The following is a 7,932-nucleotide window of genomic DNA, read 5'->3' as shown; positions in this document are numbered from 1 at the left end:
ATCACTTGGTGGTTAAAGGCCCCTGGTACCAAAAAGAAAAATTCCTGGTACCAAAAGAGAAAAAAAAATGGCTAGATACTTTTCCAATGTATTCTTATGCCACATTTTCTTTTTCTTTTTTAAAAATATTTTTTGTTGCCAATGTTTATTTTTATGTGGTGCTGAGGATCGAACCCAGGGCCTCACATATGCCAGGCAAGTGCTCTACTACTGAGCCACACCCACAGTCCCCACATTTTCTTTATCCATCTATTTTTAAGATTCTCATACTTTTCAAGTCCAATTAAAAAATCTTTTTTTTGTGTGTGTTTCTTTACAGACTATTTATAATTCTAAGATTTAAGATTTATGATCCATTTCTAATTAATTTTTGTATGGGACATAAAATAAGATTCCAGGTTCTTTTTAATTCCATGTAGACTTTCAAATTTTTTGAACGCCTTCTCTTTAAAAGACTATCTTCCTAGCCCTGCTTAATTACTTTGACCTCTTAAAAAATTAACTATTTGTGCATGTTTTAAAACATGCAAAATGAAAATTTTAAGTATATATTACATAGAAAGGGTTAAAATGAATATGGCTGAGTAACAAGAATATATGGTAACTGGTCCTTCCCCACTAGTTTCTGGAAGAAAAGCATTATTAGGGCATAGACTATAAAATGGCATACAAAGCAAAGATAGAAACAAAAAAAGGTTGCAAATTGTATTTCTAGCTGTCAAGACATTATTTTTGAGAGCTGAGGTTATCTCTAACGACGAAACCAAAGCCAGCTATTAAACAGCCAGAATGCGACAGTAATTGAATACATGACCATTTCTCTTTTGGCACGTTCTTTGTTCTCCTCTTCTAGAAGATGCAGGCGTCTATTTAGTTTGATTATCTGTCGTCTTAATGAAGCTGCATCTACAGTAGTCACTTCATCCGAAGTTCCTTCAATTGCTGTATCTATATTTGAAATGTCATTCCTGATGTTGTCAGAATTGGAAGAGGTAGCAGAAGATCCGCTACCCAACATGGGTCTGTGATTTTGATCTAGCACATCGAAGATATGGTTTTAAGTCCTATGACTGGAAGACTGAATAAGTGACAAATGCCATGAGCAGAACCAAGATTAGCTCTATCTTCAGGTAACATCTGAATAGGACAGATGGGAGTCTGTTGTGTTGATGGTGTCACATTGGAATGATTTCTAACTATTCATTTCCATGAACAGCATATTCACTCATAGAGGACTCTCTTTTTAGTTCACTGCATGGATTTCTTCATTTTGAGGAGTTAGAGGTCTTTCTGAATCCAGAAATCTAGTGATCTTTCACTTAACATGAGAACATGAGGTGTAGTTGTAGTGCCAGAGGTTTAAAGGTAGTGGACTGAACAAGGTCAGGATCTGCTGGTCTTGAAAACGGAATGAATGTCCTCATGGTTTCCTGCCATGACAACGTTCTCTGGAACACTAGCATTTGGAACTCCTTGGAATTCTTGTTACAGGTCAGCATTTGATGGTATTACCATTAATTTTTTCTAAGACCCTCATTTGCTGACTAATAACCTTGGTGTTTTCCATTTTGAACTGAATTTGACTAATTTCAGCCATCTTGGCAGCAGTGAAAACAAGGAAATGCTGCCCTGCTCACCAAATGTGTTCCAGGACTCCTTGCTATTTGACACTATCTGCTCTTGTACTTCCTATTAAATTCTTTAATTTGCTCCAGGGTACAGGAGTTAAATTTGGAGAAACTTTGTGCCCCTAGGGTCCCTAGGATGGGGCTGCATGTTCTCAGAGGTTACTGGCTGAGCACAGTTGGGTGCTGGGGCAAAGTGCCTCCTGGGTTAGCCTGTAGTAGACTAGGAGCTTGCTGCAAAACCTAAGTGAAAATGAGAACACATGTATTGCACACATATTGGATAAACTGCTGAAATGTCGGGAATTCATTGAGTCTGCATTGATGTTTAAGGTGATCGGTGATCATGAAATATTAGGTGAATTGATTTTCTTAAATCTGACACAAGAAGAGTTACATTTAGTTCCTTTAGATACTTTGCATTTTCATATAAATTTTAGAACCAGCTTTTTTATTTCTTTAAAACAATCTAGTGGAGTTTTGATTGAGATTACATAGAATCCATGAACTTTTGGGGACCATCCCTCTCTCCCACTTCACTCTTTATGACTGCTTTTTCTGGACTGTATAAGTTTTTGTTTCCCCTGGAATAATTTTCTTCTTCTTTTAAATTTTGCTTAGTTTTCTATGTACCTAGAAATATTTCACCCCCAAGATTCTTTTCCATCTCTAGCATCTAATTTGGTATTCTTTTTTTTTTTTTCAGAGAAATCTCTCCCATCATTTCTGATCTGCTTAAATATGGACAGCTTGCTCCATAGACCTTGCTGAACACCATCATCTTAGAAACTCCCCCATCACCATCTTAGATTTTATTTTATTTTGTTTTGCCTTCTTCTTGACTTGATTTTCCTATTTCCTTAGGTTTTCTTTTTTCTTAGTTCACTATCTTTTTTTGGTGACCACATCATTTAAACATTTCCCAAGAGCACATAGGAGGTAAAATTTTAGATTATATGTATCTTTATTTTGCCATCATACTTAACTCATAGTTTCACTGGCTGTAGAATTCTATGTTGGAAATGACTTTTTCTTTTGATGACATTGTTCCATTGTTTTGAAAAATGTTACTGGGTAAAATAAAATATCACAATAATCCACAATCCTTTATATAAAATCTGTTAATTCTTTTTTTAAATACTTATTCATTTATTTTTAGGTGTAGATGGACACAACACAATGCCTTTATTTTTATGTGGTGCTGAGAATCGAACCCAGGTCCCGCTTGTGCTAGGCGAGCGCTCTACTGCTGAGCCACAATCCCAGCCCCCAAATCTGTTAATTCTTGATGTTATTTTTTCCAACTCTTTCTCTCTGAAAAGATCTTTTTCTTTGTTCCAAGTGATTTAACACTCTGCCTTGTTGTGAATCTGTTTCCTTCCTTTGTGATGAGAGCTTTGAAGCTAGAGATTTCAAGTTTTCAATTTTGGGAAGGGTCTGGAATTATTTTGTTGATGATGGCTTTCCTTCTCTTTTTCCCCACTTTGTGTTTGGAGAACATAGGAATGGGAGAGCAGGACAGCAGTTGCTCTTTCCCATAAATCTTAATGACCTATTTACTTCTTTAATTATCTGTATTTCCCCACGACTTTAAGAAAACCAAACTGCAAATAAGAAAACAACCAAGACTTTTTAAAAAGGAACAATTTGTATAACTTAAGACCTCACTGGAATATCTCAGCATATGATTTAACATACTTCAGTTTCTTTCTACAAAATTAACAAAGGTTATTCAGGTTTGGATCTCTGAATTGACTCTTCTTTTTGTCTCCTTTTCCATTTTATGAGATATTTTCTCAGCTCCTATTGAATTTTAATTTTATTTCCATTGGCTTTTCAACTCTGTGTATTCCAATGTTCTTTTACCATACCATCTTGTTCTTTTTTTGGGGGGGTGGGTACCAGGGATTGAACTCAGGGGCACTCTACCACTGAGCCACATCCCCAGCCTCATTTTGTATTTTATTTAGAGACAGGGTCTCACTGAGTTGCTTATTGCCTCACCATTGCTGAGGCTGGCTTTGAACTCATGATCCTCCTGCCTCAGCCTCCCAAGCCACTGGGATTACAGGTGTGTACCACCGAGCTCGGCAACCATCTTGTTCCTGATTCATGTATGTAATATCGTATTTCTCTGAGGGTATAAAACTCCTTTTTAAAAAGTTTTCTCTGGAAAGTCTATTTCTGGCTTTTTTAAAGAAAATTTTGATTGTTTTGTTCATTTAATTTTATTTTACTCCTATTTGATGATCCTTGACCATCTGAATACATTATACAGCTTTGTTTACACGAGTAGGGTTTTTCATCTATGGGAAGCACTATAATGTAATTGGCTTGATCAATTTAATTAGCAAATATCCAATCTCCTTTTTCCCCTTGAATTGATCAGATTCTCAAGAGCAGAACTTCACATTCTCTTCTGTGCATTTGGGAATCTGAGTAGAGAATGAAAGCTGATTGTGTCAACAATTAATGTGTCAAATTTCCCCTATTCTCTTTATCTTCATTATGTAATTCTGCCATCAGCTACACTTGTTTCCACCCAGTTAAAAAACATATCCTTTTTGTTCCCCACAATGATTAAACCTTCAGTATTTTTACTAGGCAGGATCAGCCACTTGATTGGAGTAGAGGAGTTATTTCAAAACCCAACTTCTTGGGGCTGGGATTGTGGCTCAGTGGTAGAGCACTTGCTTAGCATACGTGAGGCACTGGGTTCGATCCTCAGCATCACATAAAAATAAAATAAAGGTATTGTGTACACCTACAACTAAAAAATAAATATTAAAAAAATACCCAACTTCTTTTTAAAAAGATTTTCAATGAAACCTCTTCTTTTTAACCATATGTAAACTATCATTTTTTAGCTGCCACCTAAAGAATTTAATTTATCTTTTTATTTTTTGGGGGTGGGAGGGTACCTGGGAGTGAACTCATGGGCACTTAACAACTGAGCTACATCCTCAGCCTTTTACGTTTTTTTTTTTTTTTTTCAAGCAGGAAACAGTTTTATTTGGCTGCAGCTTTTTTTTTTTTTAATCTTAAGACAGTGTCTCACTATGTTGCTTAGGGCCTTGCTAAGTTGCTGAGACTGGGCTCAAACTTGAAATCCTCCTGCCTCAGCCTTCAAAGTCACTAGGATTACAGGCATGCACCACCACGCCCAGCCTCTAAGGACTTTCTGAGGTGAAAATTGGGTTGTTTCTTAGCTTTTCTGGTGTGAGCTTTAGGCTTAGTAGAGTTGAGTCCCTTAAATCAGTTACCATTTATCCATCTGTTTTCTGGCTTCCATAATTTTATTATTGTTGTCCTCTCTCTTTTCCCTTTATTGTTGTGAATCCTTGGAAATGTAAAGGTGTATGTTCAGTTGTTCTTCACTATCCAGAACAGAGCCTTCCCTTTAACTTAAATTCATTATAACAAGTATGTGCTTTTGATACATTTATTTCCTTCTATACCTTCTACTGTCCTGCACCTCATTTTAACCATATGTTCAAATATTAAACTTCTTTCATAAGATATAATGTTCTGACAGTTACCAATTTCAGTAAACTGTAGGAAGAAAACATATGAGGGTGAGCGTATGTACCTGCATGTGTGTGTGCGTGCGCACACATATTAGATTGAACACCTAGTTTTTAAGCAAGAACATAAAATCTTCTTGGAGAAAGGAGACTACTTTTCCACTGATTGCCCCAGCATCTCTTGGAAGCTCTCAATGTCATGAAATGTAAAGGTGTTTTTATTTTCTTTTTTATCTGAAAGGTATATATATATTTGTCAATACAGAGGATTGAACCCAGGAGTGCTTTACCACTGAGCTATACCCCAGTCCTTTTTATGTTTTTTTTTTTCCTAATGTGGTGCTGGGGATCCAACCCAGTGTCTTATGCATGCTAGGCAAGCACTCTACCACTGAGCCACAACCCCAGTCCCCAGTCCTTTTTGTTTTATTTTATTATTTTTTTTAAATTTTGAGACAGGATCTCACTAAGTTGACTAGGCTGGCCTTGAACTTGCAATTCTTCTGCCTTAGCCTCCCAGGTCACTGGGATTCCAGGTGTATGTCACTGTGCTGAATGAGAAATTCATTTTTTTAAGTATGCCACAGTACCACTGGGGAGACATTTACACAAATAATGTATAACCTTAGAAGGAAATATTTAATGACATCCTGGAACATTACAGACAAGCTTTATAGACAAGTGATGAGCTGAGCTCAACATCATCAAGTCTCATGTGTATGGAAAGGATAAAACAGAGCAAGTGCACAGTTGTCCTTGGACATTCTCTGCCCATTTTGCAATGTCCTGGAAAGCTTATCTTCCTATTAGTTTGTCCATAAGCTTTAATACCCTTTTATTGGGATGTGTCTAATCTTATGTTTGGTCAAAAGATCATCTAACAGTACATTTTAAAACTATTTTCCAAATGTATGATTTTAGTGTTGGTGGAATATGACGATGCTGATGTTCAAATGAGTCTTATTTTAGAAGTCATTTGTTGTTCTTACAGCCATTGATATTGCTAGTGATGTCACACTTTTTAGTCCTGTGCAGTCATTGATCCATGTAACTAATATAGAAGCTTGCAATTTTGAAGAGTTTGTCCTTTGAATTCACATACTGCCAAATGGTTTTTCTTCAAGGAATGTATTTTGGCTTTATGAAATGATGCACAGTAGGACTCTTTTTAGTAGCCATTTGTTTAGTTAAGAAATTCAACTAATTTTATAAGATGTTCAAGATCTTCATGTGGATTTGTAGGTAGTGCTTCAAGGACAATCCTGATGGGTACAGAAAACACTTTTAAAACCCAAATGGAAAAATATAAGTGACTTCAAAAAGATCCAAAATTAGAAACAAAGGGAAGAACGTTATCAAGGTATTAATAGCTAAATAATTCATATTCCCTCAGAAAATAAAGCATATAATAAGTGGGATCTAAAGGATTAAGCTGAATATTCTCCATTTAAAAAATTTTAAATTGCTAACTTAAAATTGCTATTTAAATAAAAACTTTCTTGCCCCTTTGGTACAAAAATGATTAATCCAGAAATTTTTGCCCCAGCAGAGTTTAATGAGCCATAACCATCATGTTTTGTTTGTTTGTTTATTCATTTTGTTGTTTTGTTTCCACATTAGGGATTGAACCCAGGGGTGATTACTGCTGAGCTACATCCCCATGATTTTTATTTTTATTTTGAGACAGGGTCTCACTAAGTTGCTGAGGTTGGCCTTGAACTTGGGATTCTCCTGCCTCAACCTCCTAAATAACTGGGATTATAGGCATGTGCCACCATGCCAGTCTCATAGCCATTATGAAAGCTGCCACCAAAATAATTTTGCCCATGAGTCAAGGAAGGCTGAACTCATATGACCCAAACTTTATTCCTTGCCCTGAAGTTCACTTTAGCAAGTTTATGTGTCTTGCATGTTTAACAGTTGAATCAAAGTTAAATAATCAACAATATTATGATTTTTTGAGGTATTTAGTTCTTTTGGCAAATTGGGTTTTTCTCATTTGAACTCTTAGCTCAGATGCAAGGAGTTTGGTATATTTTCTGCTCTCATATTAAAGAATAAGCAAAGTCCATTCCCATGTTGTTCTTTCCTACTGAATGGCTGTAACTAAGTTAATAACATTTTTTTCTTGAACAACTATTATTATATGTCTTAGAAGTCTGATTCATAAATGTAAAAAACAAAACAAAACAAACTCTCATGGCCATGCTGTTCAAACATTTTAAAGAGAACAATCCCAGACTCAAATTTTAAGGGGACAGTTTTGAACAAACTGTACAAGCTACATTTTTTGGCTGCTTTGTAGGAGTATTTCTTGTAACTTCTTACATCTGTTATGTAGCATACATGGCCTCTTGTCAAAGTTACCATTCAGGTTTGTGCTTGATCTCTTGTAGAAGTGCCCTCCTCTTTAATGACTGAATCCACACATACTGATGCATCAGTATTCACATTTTAATTACTTACAAGACTAAACATAGAACTAAAGAAAAAAATTTAACCTGTAACATACATATTTCAGTTGATGGTATGCATTTCCAAAATTGTATAACACATTAAGAAATAGACTTGAATGAAAAGGCAAAAGTGAGTATTTTTTAAAAATCCAAATCCTGATGCTATTTGCAGGAAGATTTATGGTTTAAAAAAATTCCCTCTCCAGGAATTTCACAATCAATTTGCCCTCTGTTCTGCATTGTGCTTGTTAGGATATGTTTAACGTCTTTGGGATCCTTTTCAATATTCCAAGGATCCAGTTTTGTTAGTTTCTCTATTTATTTTGA

At 35.7% G+C, this 7,932-nt stretch overlaps 1 pseudogene; it reads right to left on the bottom strand.

Annotated features, from left to right (window-relative positions):
* Window positions 1-291: 291 nt before the first annotated feature.
* LOC107144376 lies at window positions 292-1,789 on the bottom strand (annotated as a pseudogene).
* Between the last annotated feature and the right edge of the window lie 6,143 nt (window positions 1,790-7,932).

This window comes from Marmota marmota, unplaced genomic scaffold (assembly GCF_001458135.2).
Source record: "Marmota marmota marmota unplaced genomic scaffold, marMar, whole genome shotgun sequence".
Lineage (NCBI taxonomy): Eukaryota > Metazoa > Chordata > Mammalia > Rodentia > Sciuridae > Marmota > Marmota marmota.
This window is presented reverse-complemented; position numbering and strand designations above follow the sequence as displayed.